Genomic DNA, 9,720 nt, shown 5'->3' on the forward strand with positions numbered 1-9,720 from the left:
ACTGTTTGTCTGCAGCTACAGGAGATCTTTGTCTGCTCCTGCGTTGAGCGGCTGAGAGCGGAGTCCCCTCCGAACAAAACGCTCAGGGTGCACCTAGGGGCGTCCACACCGCAGCCGATCCCCGCAGCCGAGCAGTTGTTACGTGTGGCCACAGATGCCAGTCCAAGCACTAAAATTGCCAATGCCGCTCTAGCTGCAACCCCACACAATTCAACATTATCATTGCAATCCGGTGCAAGCAATGCCCATTTATGTCTGGTGATCTCACGCAACTGTAACAAGCTAGGAGCAAATACAATGAGTTTATCTAAGTAACATGGACATCTGATAGCATTTGCAGCGATACCTTGCCAGGCCCTATCCCCACAAATCAGAAAAACATCAGGAGGTAAGGCCAAAGCTGTACAATTGTTCCAAACACTGTAGTTGTTACCCCTTGTCTCCGTGCCATAAACCCCTAAACCCTGCTTAGCAGTGTCATTGTAATCACAGGTGTTATTTGTATTTCTGTACCTGTATGGCCCTTTCCAGGTTCCTGTAGCAGGATTCATCTGATAGCCACGGTTACATTCATATTTGTAGCCACCTGTCAGGTTGATACAGATTTGACTACAGATACCAGGGTTTTGGCATTCATCGATGTCTCCACAGTTTCTCTTGTCTACAAACTCAAACCCAGCTGGACAGTCACATTCATTTATGTTGCATTCCTTCAGGGGCTCATCACCCCAGTCCTTGCAGTCTCTCTGCTGGTTACACACTTTGTTGATATCTATGCATTCTCCACTTCTGCACTTGAATTTGCCAGGTCCAGAGCACTGAATAACATTGTTACATTTTGCTTCATCAGTGCCATCCAGACAGTCTCTCACACCATTGCACTGCCTACTCCCATGGACACAGTTCCCATCTTCACACCTGAACTGGTCTGGCCTGCAGGTCCAAGAAGGGCAGTTAATTTCATCACTTCCATCCTTGCAATCAGGATCTCTGTCACAGTCTTTTTCACCTGAGCCGCACTGCACCTCACTCACATAACACTTCACCAGAGGTGCAGGCTGGCGGCCACACTGCTCCAAAGATTCATCCGAGTGGTCGGAGCAGTCACCTTGACCATTGCAGACAAAGCTTTTGGAAATACATTGCCCACTATTGCATGTAAATTCTGCTGCACTACAAGTCACAATGCCACAATTCTCTTCATCTTCTCCACTGTCACAGTCCTTTTCACCATCACATTTCCAGGACACTGGCGTCCGCCGCCGCCCCGCATCTGTGTCACTTATACTACTGCTATTACCCGTGCCATCAGTGTCAGTGGCATCCTCCTGGTACCGTTTCTGTCTTTGCCGCCCCTTACTCTCCCCCTTTATTTTGCCACTGACCATTCACCACAAATGGATGAGACACATGATTACTAGTTAGGAAAGAGCGTGTAACATCTGCTATATGGCTGCAGGCGATCTGCTGGTTTTGGTAATACTCTAGCTGCCTCTCCGCCAGGTCCACGCGCTGCAGCAGATTCTCAATGAAGTGCTGGAGCCTGGCTTTTCCCCGCAATTCTTTTTCTGCCTCCTCCTCGAACTTGCTGAGGCGCTGCTTCAAGGCCGCGATCATCTCCACCGCCACGTCCACCTGCCTGCTGAGCACCCGCTCCCTCCGCTGCACCTCCTGCTGCTTCTGAGAGAGCTGCAGGAAGGCCGCCCGCACCTCCAGCAGCTCCGCCGTCTTCTGGGCCAGCTCCCCGGTCAGCCTGTCGAGCCGCTTCTCCATCGTCTTGTCCACGGCCTCCACCATCCTGCTGAACTTCGCCCTGACATGCGCCAGCCCGGCCGCCTCCGGCTCCAGCTCCGGCCACCCCTCTCCGGAGGCGTCGCAGAAGGTGGCAAGGGGCGTCCCGCGGCCGGAGGGGCTGCCCCGGCCGCAGCCGTTTCCCGGCATGTTGCGTCGACATGCCGCTTCCTTGTGATTGTTCGACTGACAATTTGAGCACCATACTGCCCCAGCTTTGCAGTGTCGTCTCACGTGTCCAAAAGCACCACAACGATAACATCGGCAGCGGTGTGGTAATTGGTTACTAGGGGGTGGTACTTGACCACCGGCGGTTTGCAAAGGAGCAAGAGCTGCAAGGACCTGACTCTGTGTAGACTGAACATGCTCTTTCACAGCCTGTGCCTGTTCTCGCATGCTGTCACCTAATTGCTTTACTGCCTCTACTAACATAGCCTGTGGGCCTACTGGTACCTGAGCCATTCTTTCCAACCCTTCCTCGATTGTCCATGTCCCGGGTAAGGAAGCTAATATAGTGCGGGTAGAAGGGTTGCTATTCTGAATTGCGCACTGTTTTAATATCATGCCCTTGAGGTAATCGGGCACCCCTGCCGCCTGTATGGCGTTTGCTACGCGATCAATAAAAAGCCCAAATGGTTCCTCTCTACCCTGTTTGATTCCCATGTAGGAAGGTATTCCCCCTGGCCCCTTTATCCGATCCAATGCTCTTCTGGCCGTTCTCATTGATTCCTTGGCTTTATCAGGTCCCAGCAATGCCTGTGCTTCTGTCCTAAAATACGGTCCTATCCCCATCAACTCTTCCAGCATGACCCCATGTAAAGGGTCCCCCGGTGCTCTTATCACTGCGACTGCTTCTTGACAAGCAGTGTGCCAATGGGCATTAAATAAGAGCTGCTGGTGTTGGGTCAAAATTAACTTCATTATGTTGCGTATGTCTCCTGGAAGCAAAATATTTGTTCCCCAAATGTAGTCCAGCATCTGTCTCGTAGGTTCACCTTTCAGACCTGAGTCATTTACTGTGGACCGCAGCTGAGTTAACAATTTCCAGTCCAAATTCACTAGATTAACCGTAACATTACCCTGGGCGTCCGGTGGTGAGTATATTACTGGGAAGGCCTCTGGAACCAATTGTGCAGCTATCTCGTGTTCACCCTCACGTAGGGCCTCATTTGCTATTTGGTTCCACATCCTCTGCCTCTGTTGAACACCATCTGTAAACGGGCTTGTGTTTTTTCTGTCTGGTTTTGGCAGCGTTATCGTTCTCACTGAAGGGGGCAATGGGCAATCCCCAGCTCCCTCCATCTCTCCCTGTTGAGGGTTAACACTACCAGCTTTTCCTGGCAATTCCAGTCACTCTGTAGCGGCAGCAGCGACTCTCTGCTCAGCCTGATGTATAGCTAAGGCGTTAGTGACTGCTTTCCAAGGCTTCGATAATTTTTTAGCAGTGTTATTGTCCTTAATAACTTCATCAAACAATTTGTCCCCAAATTTGCGCCACTCTGCTTGTTCAAGAACTGCATCCGGATTGATAAAACAACCCTGTGCTACTCCATATGCTAATAATCCTGGTAAATCCTTTTTGCAGTCTATACCCTGCGTGCTCCGCTTTTCTAAAAAGCATTTGAGCAAATCATACGCCGCTTGTCTCTCCATGCCTTTATTTATGCTGTTGCAGCCTTTGCGAGACACGTGACTGGCAGGGACCCTCTATAGGTGCTCCCGGGTGCGGGGATTCCGCGTTTACGTCCCGTTACGTCCCGTTCACCTGTCAGACTGCAGGTGCGGGGATTATCGTCCCTTTCACCTCCACCGCGATTACTTCAGTGTCCCGCGATTACTTCAATTTCCTGCGCGGTTCCGTTTCCCACGTCTCTCACCGTGAGTCCCCACGTCCCCGCGTCCCACCGTTTCCTGCGTCTCTCACCGGGAGTAGCGTGTCTCACCATGAGTCCTGTGTACAGCGTTTGCGGCTCGGTGTCTGGTCAGCTGCAGCGCCGGTCCGATGTCCGCTCCGATGTCCGCTCCGATGTCCACTCCGATGTTCCGGCGGTGCTCCGATGTCCCGCGCCGCTTCGATGTCTCAGTCTCGGCGCTGTGATGTCGATGCACCGCTGGTCCCGGCGCCGCACCGATGTCCCGGCCCCACTGGTCCCGACGCCGCTGGTCTCCTGGTCTCCCTGCATTCCGATGTGCCGGCGCCGCTGGTGTCCCGCTGCGCTGCGATGTTTGTCCCGGCGCCGCTGCGATGTCCGTGCTCGGCTGCGATGTCCTGCTCCGGTGCGATGTCTGTTCAGGTCCTGTTCAGGTCTCAGCCTGTTCGGGCGCCATTTGTTGCGAAGCACGGCCGAAAGCACAACAGACACCAGCTGTGTCAGATCATGCTGCTCCATTTTATTGCCCGAATAGCCTAACTTTTATAGTGAACTTTACAGGGGCGGACAGTGTTTCACACAAGATTATTGGTCAAAAGCACTCAGACAAACAACTATAAGAAAACAACCCCACCTGCAAGAAAAGAACCCCCCTTTTGATTAGCAGTCAGGAAAACAACCCCCTTTGTGATTAGCGGTCACGTAGACCTAGTCCTTGAGGCCAGCTGCTGGTAACAGTATTTTCTGAGTCCCTTAATTGGGCGATGTGGGAGTCATTGCCGTGGGAGCTTCTCACAGTTACTCTGGCAGCTTGGTTTGCTCAGCTACAGAAGGCCCTGAGATTTCTAAGGCCTACCCCTGGTTGCTTAAAGCAAGCTCAGATCGAACAATTGTTCCACGGACACATGTCCACATCCTGTATGCCAATTCCCAACAATGCCCCATCCCTGGAAAGTTCAAGGCCAGTTTTGATAATACCTTGAGCAACCTGATCTAGTGGAAGGTGTCCCTGCCGATGGCAGGGGGGTTGGAACTAGATGATCTTTAAGGTTCCTTCCGACCCCAACCATTCTATGATTCACTGAAAACTTTGATGTTTTGGTGTCTCAATTTTAAGAAGTTGGAGCAGGTCTGGTTCTGAATTAGACCTATGGTATTATTTTTTTGTGTTTGCTTTATCTGTGTTGTCTTGACAAAGAGAATATCACCTCCCTTTTTGCCCATGATTTTCTTCTTCAGTTCAAATGTTCACCTTACAAAATTTAGACATTTTCTATAATTTCCTGGAAATCTAGTGTAAAGCTTTTATGCCAACATTCTTTTAGCAAGGAGCTCTTGTGGTTTCCCTCCTTAGATACATTATTTCTAAAATGACTGAGAGACTAGTAGTGTAGTACCAACACCATATTATCTGTGTATATACACATTTATACAGAAAGCATACACATTATGTATTCTGGAAACCTCATGGCGTCCTTCAGCTTGCTCACAAGGAGAGCTCAGGGTCAGGCACTACTCCTAATGCCAACATTTTGCCCCAACCCCTAATGGCCCCAACCCCTCAAACTATCCCTACTCCTAACACCAACCCTTCGCTGTGTGAGATATGTTCATCTGACTCATGTCAGTATGGAACAATGCTAGGGCCGCATGGTATGATGAATGTGACCTTCTGTCTTACATACCCTTGTATAACCACAAGTCTAAGAAAAACAGAGTGGTTAATGTATATAATTTTTGTATTCTGCAAAGGAATGTTTTAGCAATTCGTGTCACTAGAGAGCTTGAAGGGAAATGTACTTGTAGGCTTTTCCTTGAAGTCTCTGATATCTGGGGGGTTTCAGAATAACTGCTAACTATTATGACTATTGCATGGGACACTATGTAAGTCTCTGATATCTGGCCAGGAGATTAAGGAGAAGGGGAGAGCTGAAGAACAACTAAAAGACAAAGCTTGCAGGGAACGTTGCGCAAGCCTCTGACATACAGCCAAGTTGGACAAAGGAGAAGGACAAGAGGGAGGAAGACTAGGAGCCTTCAGCACAAGAGACCCCCAGAGGGACCACCGGAGACTGATATGCATGCTCCAGTAGGAGGGTTTGGATTCCGGAAACTAATCATAATAACCCTGTTTTTTTTTAGAAGTAGTAATGAATATGTATTAGCCTAGGAGCATAAAAATCAGCTGCTTGATGTAACTGGTGTGCATCTTGGTAGAGCAGAGACTCCTGGCGCACTCAGCGCTATTTGCTTACCTCTATTCCTTTAATAAATTGTAAACTTTGATGATAGTCCTATTTTGAAGACTGAGCCATTTATTACAAATGGGGGCTCGCCTGGGATGGCTTTGGTTCCTGAATTCTGATTTGATCTAGGACAGGCGCTCCACCATTTGGTGGCTCCTGTTTGAGTCAGGTCAGGACTAATGCCATCTTGAACCTGAATAAAGGTAAGCAAAGAATTTGATTTTGTTTATAAGCTTCCTTGCCAGCTGCAGCACTGTATTTTGCCCGTAATTCTGTGCGCGAAGATCCGAACGAAGATCACAGAATCACAGAATTTCTAGGTTGGAAGAGACCTCAAGATCATCGAGTCCAACCTCTGACCTAACACTAACAGTCCCCACTAAACCATATCCCTAAGCTCTACATCTAAACGTCTTTTGAAGACTTCCAGGGATGGTGACTCCACCACCTCCCTGGGCAGCCCGTTCCAGTGCCTAACAACCCTTTCAGTAAAGAAATTCTTCCTAACATCTAACCTAAAACTCCCCTGGCGTAACTTTAGCCCATTCCCCCTCGTCCTGTCACCAGGCACATGGGAGAACAGGCCAACCCCCACCTCGCTACAGCCTCCTTTAATGTACTTATACAGAGCAATAAGGTCACCCCTGAGCCTCCTCTTCTCTAGGCTGAACAAGCCCAGCTCCTTCAGCCGCTCCTCATAGGACTTGCTCTCCAGGCCCCTCACCAGCTTCGTCACCCTTCTTTGGACCCGCTCAAGCACCTCGATGTCCTTCTTGTAGCGAGGGGCCCAAAACTGAACACAGTACTCGTTTTTTTTTTTGTTTGTTTTTGTTTTTTTTTTTTTATATAAAAATTTATGGCAGGAGGTGGGTTGCTTTATTGGCCTTTATCTCCTTTGCTGCAGGTAACACACACAGGGCAATTCATGGCAAAGAAACAGTATATACAGAGTGTCCATATAAATATTTCCAATGTACATTTTATACACGAGTGATGGAGACGTTCCACAGCAGCGTCCAAAGCCTCGGAAATTCCAGCGCTCAGCTGCAGGCTTGGCCCAAAAACAAGGGAGATGCTCATCTCCTCTCTCCTCTTGCTCAGCCGGAGTCCAGCCCCACCTGGGCAGCAGCAGGAGCCAGTGGGGATGTGCTGTTGGAGACACTGTGTATGGCTTTGGGGCTTGAACCTGGAGGGACAGTGACTCTACAGACAGACAGACACAGCTGGGGGGCCCAGGGTGACAATCCTCTTGCCCTTCTGGGTCACCAGGGAGGCTGGGAAGGTCGATGTCCATGGGATTGCATGAGAGAGATGCTCCCTTTACATCAGCACGCAGGGGAGCGGTACCAGCGAGGGGATCCCTCCTCTACTGGCCACAAGCATAGAGGAACAAATGGGGGTGGTGGAGAAACGTGCACCTACCACTGCCCCCCACCTGCCCCCCTGCACTGGGGTGCACAGCACAGGAGGGCAGGAGGGACATGTCCGAGCTGCCCTACTGCCCAGGAGAGCAGGTGCAGCGACCGCCACCGCCAGTACCGGCTGTGCAGGAGGGCAGCATCCCCGAACTGCTGCAGCCCCTGCGCTATCTACAAGTGAGTGTGGTGGTGGGGAGGCACACAGAAACCGCCTCTCCTCCCCCTGTACCGGTCATGAGAACAGGGTGTACTGAATCCCCCATCCTGGCGGCTGTGGGGCACCTCTGCAGGCTGACAGCTCTGGGTCTGCACAGCTCCCCCTTTCCAGCTGCACAGGCAGAATACACGGGACCCAGGCAAAGAGTAGCGTGCTGCTGGCTGCCCGAGCCAGAACAGGGGGCCTGGCGCAGGATGAGCACGGCGGGTGCAGCGAGCGGCCCCTTGGACGTGCTCTGGTGGCCTTGGATGCCAGCAGGGCTGGAAGGAGCCGCACGGTGAGTGGAGGGCCTGAGGGGAGCTAGACGGCGCTGGGGCTGGAGCCGAGCTCAGCCAGCACCGTGGTGCAGGCGTTGTTGTTGGCGTTGGTGTTGCGGCGGGGCAGGCTGGGGGTCAGCGTGGTGACGGCGCTGTCGCTGGGACACCCGTGCTGCAGCAGGATGTCGATGCACTCCTGGCTGCCGGCTCGCCGGGCATAGGCCAGCGGGGTCAGGCCCCGAGCGTCCCGGCTCTTCACATCCACCCCGTACCAGATGAGCAGCTGTGTGAAGACTACGTTGGCCATGGCGCAGGAGAGATGCAGTGCCATGCGCCCGTCTCCGTCCCCGTGGGTCTCATTCACCTCCTCCTTGGTGCCATGTGCCAGCAGCGTCACCACGAGGCGCAGGTCATCCTCCACCACTGCCCGCAGCAGCTGCTGCCCCAGCGGGATGTCCGACTGGGGCAGTGGAGCCAGGAACAGCTTCTGCTCGTACTTGGCCCGGATCCAGCGCTCCTTCTCCTCCCGGCTGCTCTCAGGGGTGGGTTTGGGGTAGCCTTCCACAGCCCCTTCCCACACAGCGTTGGCCAGGGCGTTGCCGATGGCCGTCATGACCATGAGCAGCTCGCTGGGCCAGTTGTCCAGGTCCAGGGAGCGCACGCGGGACAGGTGCGTGCCCAGGTTGCGATGGATCCCGGAGCACTCGATGCACATGAGGGAGCCCAGGTTCAGACTCGCCCAGTCTGGATTGGGGGCATCGCAGTCCACACAGAAGCTGTTCCCACACGCGGTGCGGACGGCCTGCATGGCCTGCGCGTCCCCCTGGCTGCCCAGCCGAGCCTTGTTTTTGCTGCTCTCGCAGCCCTGCAGGCTGGCCAGGATCTGGCTCTCAATGGCCTGGACCCAAAGCTCTCGCTCCTCAGATGTTGAGGCCTCGAAGAGCCACGTCTGGCCCGTCAGGGACACGATAATGAACTCAAACGGCTCATCTGGTTCTTCTGCTGCTGTGCTGGGGCCATCGGGCCGAGTGGTCCCTGTGCTCTTTTTCCTGCGATGCTTCTTCCTGTTCGCATGCGGTGATGGAGGCGGCTCCAGCTTGGGGCTGGCAGCGTTGGAAATGTTCGGGCTGGAGCTGAGAGAATCGGCGGTGCCGTTAGAGGGGTTGGGGCAGCTGCCGGGGATGGCCACGGCCTCGTTCCACTGGTCCGCACTGGAGACGGAGTAGGAGCGCTGGTGCATGCCGTCAGGCTTCGAGCTGAAGCCCACCAGGTTGATGCCGCTGATGGAGCACTCCGAGTGCAGGGAGGTGCTGCTGGTGGAGTGGGGAGCACCTGTGCCTCCCGTGAGCTGCGTGCTGCTCCGCTCCTTTGCCAGCCCGTTGGCCTTGGGGCTCGTGCTGGGCGCCGCTGCCGTCGTTGCCCTGGGCAGCCGCTTGCCCGGTACCTTCACGGTGGTTCTCAGCAGATCGATCTCCTTCCCATGGACGTTCTGCATGTAGTCGTGCAGGCTGGGGTGGTAGGTGAGGACTCCGTTGTCACACAATGTCACATACTTCTTCTTCCACTCCTTGTTGAGTGACTTGCCACTGCGTTTCAGGAGAATGCCCTGCTTCATGGGAATGGCCCGCCCGCTGCCGATACTGTCCGCTCTGCTGCTACAGCCATCGAAGGCTTTTGCTGTTACGCCCCCTGTTGACCTGAACATGCCTTTTGACCCAGGCCTATTGGCCTTGAAAAGGAGATGGATGTGCTTTTCTTCGATCCGGGAAGAACGGGATACATAAGGCTTGAAGACCGAGTTGCTTGACAACTTAAAGCAAGACATATTGTTCAAAAGGAATGGAAAATGGAGACTGTTAACTCATGGAACTTAAAGGACTGTTTGTTACCTTTCCTGATTGTATGTATGTATAGGCATAC

General features: G+C 53.0%; 1 pseudogene; it reads right to left on the bottom strand.

Annotated features, from left to right (window-relative positions):
- Positions 1–6,761: 6,761 nt before the first annotated feature.
- On the bottom strand, positions 6,762–9,448 carry LOC137847001 (arf-GAP with GTPase, ANK repeat and PH domain-containing protein 3 pseudogene; annotated as a pseudogene).
- Positions 9,449–9,720: the final 272 nt, after the last annotated feature.

The sequence above is a fragment of the Anas acuta genome, chromosome W (assembly GCF_963932015.1).
Source record: "Anas acuta chromosome W, bAnaAcu1.1, whole genome shotgun sequence".
NCBI classification, from domain to species: domain Eukaryota; kingdom Metazoa; phylum Chordata; class Aves; order Anseriformes; family Anatidae; genus Anas; species Anas acuta.